Source organism: Stylophora pistillata, chromosome 7, assembly GCF_964205215.1.
Source record: "Stylophora pistillata chromosome 7, jaStyPist1.2, whole genome shotgun sequence".
In the NCBI taxonomy this organism is placed as follows: domain Eukaryota; kingdom Metazoa; phylum Cnidaria; class Anthozoa; order Scleractinia; family Pocilloporidae; genus Stylophora; species Stylophora pistillata.
The window spans coordinates 4323888-4334279 of NC_142525.1; the positions used below are offsets into that span (position 1 = coordinate 4323888).

Genomic DNA, 10392 nt, shown 5'->3' on the forward strand with positions numbered 1-10392 from the left:
TAATTGTGTAACTGTAGAGCGTTCCTTGAGAAAACAATGTTTCGAATCGCCAAAAGGAGCACCGAGGCGGTTATTAACGCAGTTGAATAGACAACGCTGTGACTAATAATTTCAGCTACACTACTCAACAGACACTGATATAGTGCACCATTAGGTTTTTTTTGCATGTTTCGGCCGAGCACCAGCGTACAATAATGAAGAAACACAGAGAAAAAACTGTTGCATTCTCGGTAATCGTTAGCAAGGCACACGACAAAAAGACATACCCAGAGCTTAGCAACCACTAGCAAACATCGTGGTTAGAACGGCGGCCAGAAAAAACCTGCCATAAAAAACCTCGTTGGGAAAAAGAGACAGGAAATCTGGGTAGGAACCAGGCCCAAGGTCACGTAACCTTCCTACTAGGCTATATGCATACTTACAAAAAAAATAAATAAATAAACTTAGCAATAGCGGAGAAGGTGTCGGCCTAGAATGATTGCCCACATGCAATCACAAGCTTTAATACTCATATCACTATACCCATAATGCATCTATACTCAAGGGCCCAGACCCTTGTCCTGTTGCTCTCGTGCCGCAGATATATTTAATTTCCGGCTTATTTGTTGGCACTCAAACGCCAGAAATTCCATATTTCAGCCACACTACTCAACAGACACTGATATAGTGAACCATTAGGTTTATTTTGCATGTTTCGGCCGAGCACCAGCGTACAATAATGAAGAAACACATAGAAGCCAAAGAAAGGGCTTGAAGAAGTAGACAATTGCTTAGGAGCTAAAAGCCTAAGGATTTAGAGACTGAAATTCTAGATGCAATATCATCTTTAACATAGCCGTCCTTGGCTGAAAAACTCTTCCATCGCCCATGCCTCTGAAAAACGCGATCACCCACTCCACTATTGGCAGCCTTGGAAGCCCCACCTTACTCAAATACTGTTGAAGAATGGAAACTGGACAAGCGCTGCCCCCTGAACTCGCGATAACAACTTCATCTCCTTGCCTAAGCTGATCAGTTTTACTCTTCTCAACCTTAATTATCATGTGGTCTTCAAGAAACTTTAAATGATTTCTTCATATTCTTGTGACTTCCTCCGACCTAAAAAATCCCCTTTTAGTGCCTAAAATTTTCTTGGCGGCATCCCGCACCCTGTTAACTAAAGGGTTATCCGTTGGGGATACAGGACCCGCTGACTCGTGAGCCCACTTGATACTATAAAAAGCAGTATCAACAGAGGCACTCGATCTGGTGGATTCTAAAACATGTTGTAAATAAACAGCAACGTGCATAGGATTAGCAGGGAAATACGACGGCTCCTGCTTGCGCAAGGCGAATTCCTTCCACTTCCTAAAGGCTCTGTCATACATGTTTACCGTCCCAGGAGCCCTCGCTAACAAAATGGTCGTCTGGAGCCTGGAGCTAAGGGACTGTAAATCTGGATCCTTAAACGAAGTATCTTTCCAGAGGCCCTCTTGGAAAATCTCTATACAGAAAAAGAAAACACGAAACAAAGGAGAAATCAGAAGCAACAAGATAACTTTTTGCGAGTATTAAGGTAAATAACGAACCTGAAAATAAAGCTGCTCCCATTTAATAGAATTCTGAGGAACTCCTGCAAATAATAACAAACAAATAATGGCAAACGTGAATTCAGACCGTGGAGTACCAAAAGACTCCGCTAACTGTGTACAAAAGACGCTAGCTGTTGCGACATATAGAACAACAGCCACTATCATAAGCGCAAAATCCTTCTTGATTTCTCCTCATAAATTTTTTTCAGGTCTGATCTTCGCTATTGCATAAATAGCGCTATCTACTGCGAGGATCGCACATCATACGCATCTAATACCGCAGTTTAAAATATATGAACTTCATATATTCATTGCATCTCATTTATCACTTTCACGGGTTTATTACGAATCAACTTAACGGCCTGCTCCCAGTTGGCTTGTTAGCTCAATTGGTAGAGCGCTGCACTAGTATCGAAGAGGTCAGTGGTTCGAGTCCCGTACAGGCCTGATTTTTTTCAGGTCTGATTTTCGCTATTGCATAAATAGCGCTATCTACTGCGAGGATCGCACATCATACGCATCTAATACCGCAGTTTAAAATATATGAACTTCATATATTCATTGCATCTCATATACCACTCTAAGATTTACAGAGCCAGTCTTGTTTGAAATCGATTTATATGATTATTATTCAAGTGTCACGCACACTGATAAAGTCAGAGATTTGGTCCGCGTGAGTTCCTCGCATGATAGCGTGCCACTTAAAATAAGCTGGTGACGCAATCCTTTGTTTCTTTCTCTCGATCACTACGCGGAAACTAAGCGGGTTTCTTGGAGTATTACCGAACTTCTTCATCAAGCCTTCGGTTTCATCTCTGAGGAAAGGAGCAACTTGCAGTAGGACTTTCGTCTAACTATCAGCAAGACTAATTAATCACTGTGTCAGTCAAAATGTAAATCGTCGAGTTAAGATTTGTTTTATCAGAACATGAGCTTTCTAAAGTTGTAGAATTCAGTGGTTTACGAGTTCCGCATCAGTACGGAACGACTAAATTTGAGAAAGGTAAGTGCTATTTTGACGTTTCTTACCTTCGCTTTTTGGGCGGAACTGTTTTCGTTTCTCTTCTCTATTGCGAAATGTGGCGATAATCGCTCACTGGAGCCAAACAACATGTTATAAACAATTAATTTAAGCGTTGATGTACAGAGAACCAAACACCGCAAATGTCAATAATTGTGTAACTGTAGAGCGTTCCTTGAGAAAACAATGTTTCGAATCGCCTAAAGGAACACCGAGGCGGTTATTAACGCAGTTGAATAGACAACGCTGTGACTAATATAATACTTTTGAGATGACGCAAAGAAGAGAAATTGGACGATAATTTCATCTCAATTCATCTCAATTCCTTTTCTATGGACTGGAACAACTAAAGAGTTTTTCCATTCAACAGGGAGTTCACCAGTTACGAGAGATAAATTAAAAAGATGACAAATAGACGGGGCTAATTCCAAAGCACATTTTTTAAGTTTATTGGTTTAATTATCTCAACCTTTTTACTCTCAAGATCTGATTGTAAATTCTCTCCTCTAGGTGTTACGCATTTCCATGTTAATTAGTTACGAGAATTTGATGTTAGATGCGCACTACCAGGTGTTCAGTTCTTATTACCAGTTTGCTGGATAATGTATGAATATAATGGGGAGAAGCTACGTGTTAATCACTTCTGGCAATATCAAGTAGGCGATTGGGATTAAATTGAGGTAAGGCCATTACGAGTTGAGAAGAGCGTCTAACGTCAAAGCTCCTGACATTTATTTAAAATGTAAATTTTGTACTTGCTCGATTCCGAACTTACTGTGGACGATAGATTACGAGTATATCTTTTCAGTGGGTGAACTCAGCCAATTTAGTACACAAGACAAGATCTTAGGCTTTTAAAAGTTTGTTTCTGTTTTGTATACACCGTTGTTTGACGGAGTGTTTCTGGAGAGTTGTTGTTTTGTGAGTAGTGACTTGTTTTAAGAAAATCAGACGCCCAGCATTGTATTTAAACTACACATCCCCATATTCCTGACAATAAATGAAAGCCACTGTTTCCCGCTGTTTATTTTTTTATTTATTTATTTATTTTTTTTTACGCGCCTGGCTTTTTGTTCGTTTCCAGTGACTTAGCACCTGACACATGCAAATACAAATTTAACCCATAGTTTATTTCTCCAACGGACACGTTGAGACCACCTCACCCCTTCCTTCCACCCTGCTCATGTATTGTTCCTCTTGTCTCTTAACCCTTTAACTCCCAACATCTGATCGTTAATTCTCCCCTTCAGCTGATACACATTTCCCTGTCAATTAGTTAGAATTTGGTGTTACCAGGGATGCTGCTTTCAGAGAGGTCCGCATTACCCATTGAAAATACTCGTACATGTGCTGATTAAAACGCTCCTAACTTTTGAAAAGTCGAAAACGAACAGGGGTTTTGCATATGTTTACCTATAAAGGTCTAAACTTAACAGCTGTGTCGAATAGAATTGTCAATCAGGTCCCAAATCCCAAAACTTAACGTCTAAATCAAGGTTATTTACGGCCATCGGCCGATGGCGATTTATAGGGATCAAAATATGCTAAAATTCGCCTATTCAAATATATTGAGACGAAAATTCTAACTTTCTTGGCAAACTAGACAGGTTTTTTAGCAATCTGATTCAAACCTCGTGGCGTAACTACGTGAATCAAATGTCTTACAATGTTACAAAGGATGCCTGTTATTCAATTTTTGAGACGTTGCGACGGCCCCTACGGATTGGGAAATAATTAGTGCCCCTAATGCAGTCAGAAGTTTATCTCGAATCAAAGGAATTATGAAAGGAGATATCGGGGGACTATAGTTGAATTAATGCCGATTTAATGCCAATGACAACGGGGAAGGGGGGGGGGGGGTGTGGGGGAAAGAGGAACTTATGAATATTACAGAGCTGAGAAAAACACAGAGTGAGTCTCAGTAGCCTGATGGTTAGTACACTAGACCCTGGTTATAGACCTGGCTTAAACCTGGTTATAGACCTGGTTAAACCTGGCCGTGTCAACGTGTTTGTGTTTTTGTGCAAGACATGACACTTTACTCTCACACTTGCTCTTTCTTGCGTATTATTTTTACATGTTAATTTGTTAGTTAACGTGTTTGTACGTTTCATTAGTTGTCACCCGGGCGGTGATGTGTACCTGCGGTTCATGTTTATATCGTTGCGTAATGTTACGTAAATTATGTCGAGTTATTTCGTGGGGTTTGTGTAGAAATGTAGTCCTGTGGATCAATGTTTATGTCTAGATTACTGTGATGTGGTCTGGCCTGTTTACTGGGAAGGGGGGGAGGGGGCATCTGTAAAAATTTCTCCTTTATTAATTGTAAACTGCCGCCGGCAGTCTGGAAAAGTCCCCCGCACAGTGTTGTAAAGCGCATTAGAGCATTTACATGGAAATGCGCTATAGAAATTGATCTATATTAAGAAGCAGTGTCCTGTTTTTTTTTTTTAAATGCCTGTAAAGTTATCCACTGTAAGATAAATATTTTTCTTTATGGTAAGTTATTTTTAAATTTTCGCTCGAGTACATTTTTCCATGGGGCACAGACAAATTTAATTCTGGAACAATCAAAATCTTCTCATCTCCCCAATTACTCCACCACACCCCGCCCCTCAGGGAATAAATAATGACCGGTCCCTTAGCAACCAAGCCACTGCAGTATAACATACTTAATTTTCAAAGGTTTACCTGGCAAACCAACCATCCAATATGACATCAAGAATCGGTTATATATCCTAGTCTTCTCGGATAGGGACGAATAAATGGAGGTCCCGTCTCCTGCAGGGTTGGGGGTAGGAGACGTTAATTCCCCATGCACGAGATTACTGTGTGATGGGTGTCCTCCCCTAGGGCGGGATGGGTGGGTTTGTTGGAGCTTAAACCTTGTAGGGGACCCATGTCCTATTGTTTCTGCTCCAGTACTTGGTACAAATCCTCAAATAAAAAAAAGATAAATGAATAAACATGGAGAAAGTGAGCCAGAGATCTTAACATTTAAGACAGAGACTGGTGTGTACCTAATTATTTTTATTGCCACTTAATTTCAGAACTTTTTGTATATTGCAACACATGGATGCGTTCTAAAGGAAAACCTGTAATATGTCTTTGAAAAAATACCAACTTTTAAAGGGGTTTTGCAAAAGCAACCTTAAATGGTAAACAGTTTCAATGAAGGAGAGGGAGAATCTTGATTGGCAGCAAGAGAGAAACCTATTATCTATGTGATTCTGGAACCCTCAGGATTAGCCTTTCAACCCCTAAAGGTGATTAGCATTAAAATTCTCCTTACAATATCATCCCTAAATCACACAAGAGTTAGGGTAATGATCACAAGCTATAGAAGCTTTCGATTCTTAAACAAATTCTTGGTATTTGCATCTTTAAAGAAGTGTATAGAGAACCGTATGGAGAATATGTATAATGATGTTAGGGTAGAAGGGTTCATATCATTTGTAAAAAAGAAATGACAATTCCTCTACATGTGTTTTTTTCTTCTTTGTTTCGATGACGGCTGATTAAAACTACCTTGAAGTTAATTAGCCGAATCCTCTCAGACTTTAAACTTTCTCTACAGGTTTGAATGCAACTAAGCCATGGAAATAATGGAAATGATTTACAATGTAAATCCCCTTGTATCAATATTTTTCTGCTAATCGAAACAGATTAACAAGTATTCATGTTTTAAATAAAAAAATTATTTTGATAATATTTTCTATTTTATATAATTTTTCAGATAAAAAAAAATTAAAAAAATCACATTTCAACACTACCACGAACGGCACAGCGAAGTCCCGAAAGACCTACTGAAACGTTTTAGCATTCTGAAAAAGTGTAGTAACAAGTTCGATTGTTTGGTGAACGAAATGCTTTTCATCAGAGACTTAAAACCCACTCTGAACGTGCAAAGCGATTCAATTCGCGCAAAAGTATTTGTTGAATTAGCTCGTAACATATTTATGCTAATTTAGTGTTACACCTTGCCACAAACTTTATTTTTATTTCTCCTTGACAATGGCGTCATGATGACACCGAAACGTCGGTTTTTATCGTTAGTTTTTGCTAGTCTTTGCATATCAACAAAAAAAATTAAAAAAATCACATTTCAATAGGTTTACCTGGCAAACCAACCATTGACATGTGTCTGAATGTAGACAGGGAAATTGACAAGGAGATTATTTTGACCTGGTTTTAAGTTGATCCAATCCCTAATTCTCCAAACTTACAAGATAAGAATTGTAAAACAGACAGTGAGGAGAATTACCAAGAAGATCCTAGGAGTGAAAGGGTTTACCATGTTACAGATACGGATGGATTATTTTACTTGGGTTAATTTAGCTGTAATGACTACGATAAGGAATGAAATGAATTAGTCAGGGAGCTTGAGTTTGCAAAGTCCCAAAACCGCCGGTATGAAGAAGAGCTTCGAATCGAGTTGTTTAGGAGGACATTAATGTTTTGTCACCTCTCCATTCCTTCTAACAAAGGAATTAATGAAAGGAGATATCGGGGGCCTATGATTTGGATATGATCAAGTTTATTACATTCACATACCAGCTAACTGTTAGCAAAAGCTAATAAAATGCCGTGGGGATAACTCTGCGATGAACTAGCATCCGATCCGGGGGGACTAGGATTACTCTTAGTCGCTTCATGCTGTGGAAACCGGGAGGAGCTTCGGCTAAATGTGTAACTAGGCCCGAGTATAGTTTTATAAATTTATATATATACATATATACATATATCGCAATTTAAGAGTCTTCGAGCCAACAGAGACGCCGTGCCAGAAGGATCCAAAAGGATTCGCAGTCCAAACTTCGACAAATAATAGAAGAAGTAATGTGGCACAAGAGGACGGGGACAACTTCGAGCGAAGGAAGACATATACTCAATTAAAAATCTAAAAAGTTTAATAAAAAACGTTTCGGTCCGAGACCTTCATCAGCTGATGAAGGACAGATAGAATTATAGCTAGCATACAGCGTGCTTCTGTCATGTGGTGTATTGTTAATTGTTAAGTGTTCATTGAGATAGTTCGGAGGAAAGCCATTTACGCGCTTACAAAAAATTGCACATTCGTTAATTTTACTCTGTTCATAAAAAGGTATCCATCCCAGCTTATTAGAAAGTGTCACAGATGGTGCTAGGCGGTCGGCATCTAAAATTATTTTAGCTGCGCGCTTCTGTAATTTCACGATTCTCCAAAGTGATTCCTTATCACATGATGACCAAATGACGTCAGCTTAGCTCATTACTGGGCGAATAATGGCATTATAGAACAACAACCGCTGTGTAAGTGACAGAAAGGCTCTGATTTTACTCAAATTAAAACACCTAAGCTCGCGGCAAGCTTATTGCAGAGCTTTTCAACATGACAATTAAATGAGAGTGAACATTCGATTGTTAAACCGAAGTGCTGCACCTTTTACATTTACGAGCCTATTGTCCTCAACTGTGACAACAAGTTCATATTGATCTTAGACGCCAGCCGCTTTCCGGTGATCGTTCAGACGTTGGACTTTGACTTAATGACTGGGAGTTTATATTAATTATTTGAGTCAGCCCAGTGACGTGTTTCATTGGCTATTTCTCTTCCACAGAAGGAAAACTTGAATTTGTATATGATTCTATCATTCAATCGAGTTTAAAAACGATTTCAATGAAATGGTTCTTGCGAAGAGCTCGAAGAATTTATCGAATCTAAATTCGTTTACACTGTCCAAGATGAGGATGGTGGGGACTGTTAGTGAACTGCGTTGGGCAGTAGCTCCATCGCGGTATTGAAGTTACTTCTCGTGACATTTAACTTCTATCTAAAAACTAAAACACTGCAAATTAAAAGCAGTAGAAGCGGTGAAGTAAGAGAGTTGTCTAAACGATAGCCTCCATTTGCGCGAAAATATGCAGGGATATTTGTTCGCAGACATAATCTGTTTCAAAACGAGAACAGTTTTCTAAGCGCACAGTTCGACGAAACTGAGCTTCGAGGAATATACAAGCATATTTTCGCGCCAAACAGAGGCTTTTGTGTTTATTATCCTTCAAATATTTTTCAACGCGCGCGAATAATGTTAACGAACAGCCTATCGTTTATGGCATGGGAAGTTCGCTTTTAAGTGTTCCCTGGTTCGACTCTTTGAAAAGAAAACAAAATGTCACTTCCACACAACACTCTCTCTTATTTTGAATTAAATTTTAGACGAATACTGACGGAAGGTTTACAAATCGGGGAATATCACTAACCTGGGGATAATCCCCAGTTTTAGCTGGGGCATGTTCGGTCACGTGATGTATTTGGAGCAGTCGCACGCGAGCAATTATATCTGATGGATAGTAATTGTTGAATATTGTGAGAAATGCCGCACCTTTGCTGTCGATTGAACATGATGGCGCTCGAGTAGCTAATGCCAAAATACAAAAGTTTTCCAGCTGATGACCTCGGTTTACAAAACATGGCTATCGACCATGAAAATCTATCGAAATTTCAAGATGGGAAATTGGATAAAAAGGAATTAAATAAACCAAAAATGGATGAAACTTGTACTAGGCATGTCGACAATGTCGAAGGCAGCATTTATTCTTGGCTGGGTAAGCCCTGTGAAAAACCACGTGAGAGAATCGACTCCCTACAGTTTGACTTAACCCTTTAACACTAAACATCTGATTGTTAATTCTCCTCTCTCGCTGCTATAGATTTTATCTGTAAATGAGTTATAAGAATTTGGTGCAAGATCAAGGTGACTTTTATTAATCGCAATGTTAAACTTTCAGTTCTTTCTCTCACACACTTCATTTCTTTCCGTTTTGCCACCAAAGAGATAAAAGGTGTAAATTATTTTCCTTCTCGAGCAAAAAGGCAGTGGAAATTCGAAAAAAAGATGTTAGAAATAAACGGCTTGTAAATTAGGTAAACTACCACCATTATCCTTAAATAGTGTGAAGATTGTTTAAAAAGTTTAATTTGAAACCGAATGTAAAAAGGAGGCTCAAATAAAAGATGTCGAAGGTTCTAACGTGCACGACTGACCTTGCTTCCTATTCGCTAACGCAATGACAGTTCTGACAAGTTGACTTCAAAATGGCTTTCTGGCTTTTCTGGGACTTCAAAATGGCTTTCTCACAATGGAAACAAACAATATTATTGCTGTTTTCTGGTTTTCCTATTTTTATTCAGTGATGCGATTCAAGGAAAATTCATTACCTGACTCGTGAATTCCGCGTTAAATTGCACATCGGTTTTCGCGTGCAATTTAACGCGAAATTCACGAGTCAGGTAATGAATTTTCCTTTAGAATTGCGAGTTGAAAACGAGGCTAAGTGATATTGTTTCGCATCTATGTAAACGTAACAATTTTAAGTAATGCTGTTTCTTTTCATTTTTTACTCATTTTTATTCGCTTCCCCACTCGTGCGATATCGATTTTCGCGTGCAATACGAATTGCATTACTCGACGCGGAATTCCCTCGTGAAAGCAATGAATTTTCCTATAGAATTGCCTTATAATTCTGTGGATGATTTGCTCTGACGAAGGGCTCAGTAACGCTCGAAACATCAGCTAGATAACCTTTAAAGTTTGACCAATTCAATTCAGTTGATAAAACCAAGGAGGAGAAGGGCCCTTAAAAATTGCACTGGCAACGTTTTTGGCATAATTTTTGCATTTCTTTCCCTGAAAAGTAGCACTGCTGACATAATCAGTGTATTTTTAGCTTTTTTTTGAAGGGAACATTAGCAGAGCCATAACCCGCTTGATCTCTAATATTGATTATCTTCAAGCTCGGTCCATGGTCCGATTCACT

The 10392-nt window shown here is 38.9% G+C and overlaps 1 protein-coding gene and 1 long non-coding RNA gene across 4 annotated transcripts in view; both read left to right on the forward strand.

Annotated features, from left to right (window-relative positions):
- Positions 1-10392, forward strand: part of LOC111346639 (uncharacterized) — a 327471-nt gene that overhangs the window by 138741 nt on the left and 178338 nt on the right. The window lies entirely within an intron of this gene.
- Positions 2363-3607, forward strand: LOC148726276 (uncharacterized). The gene is made up of 2 exons (XR_015990128.1): positions 2363-2574; positions 3103-3607. It is a non-coding gene; the product is annotated as an uncharacterized LOC148726276 (long non-coding RNA).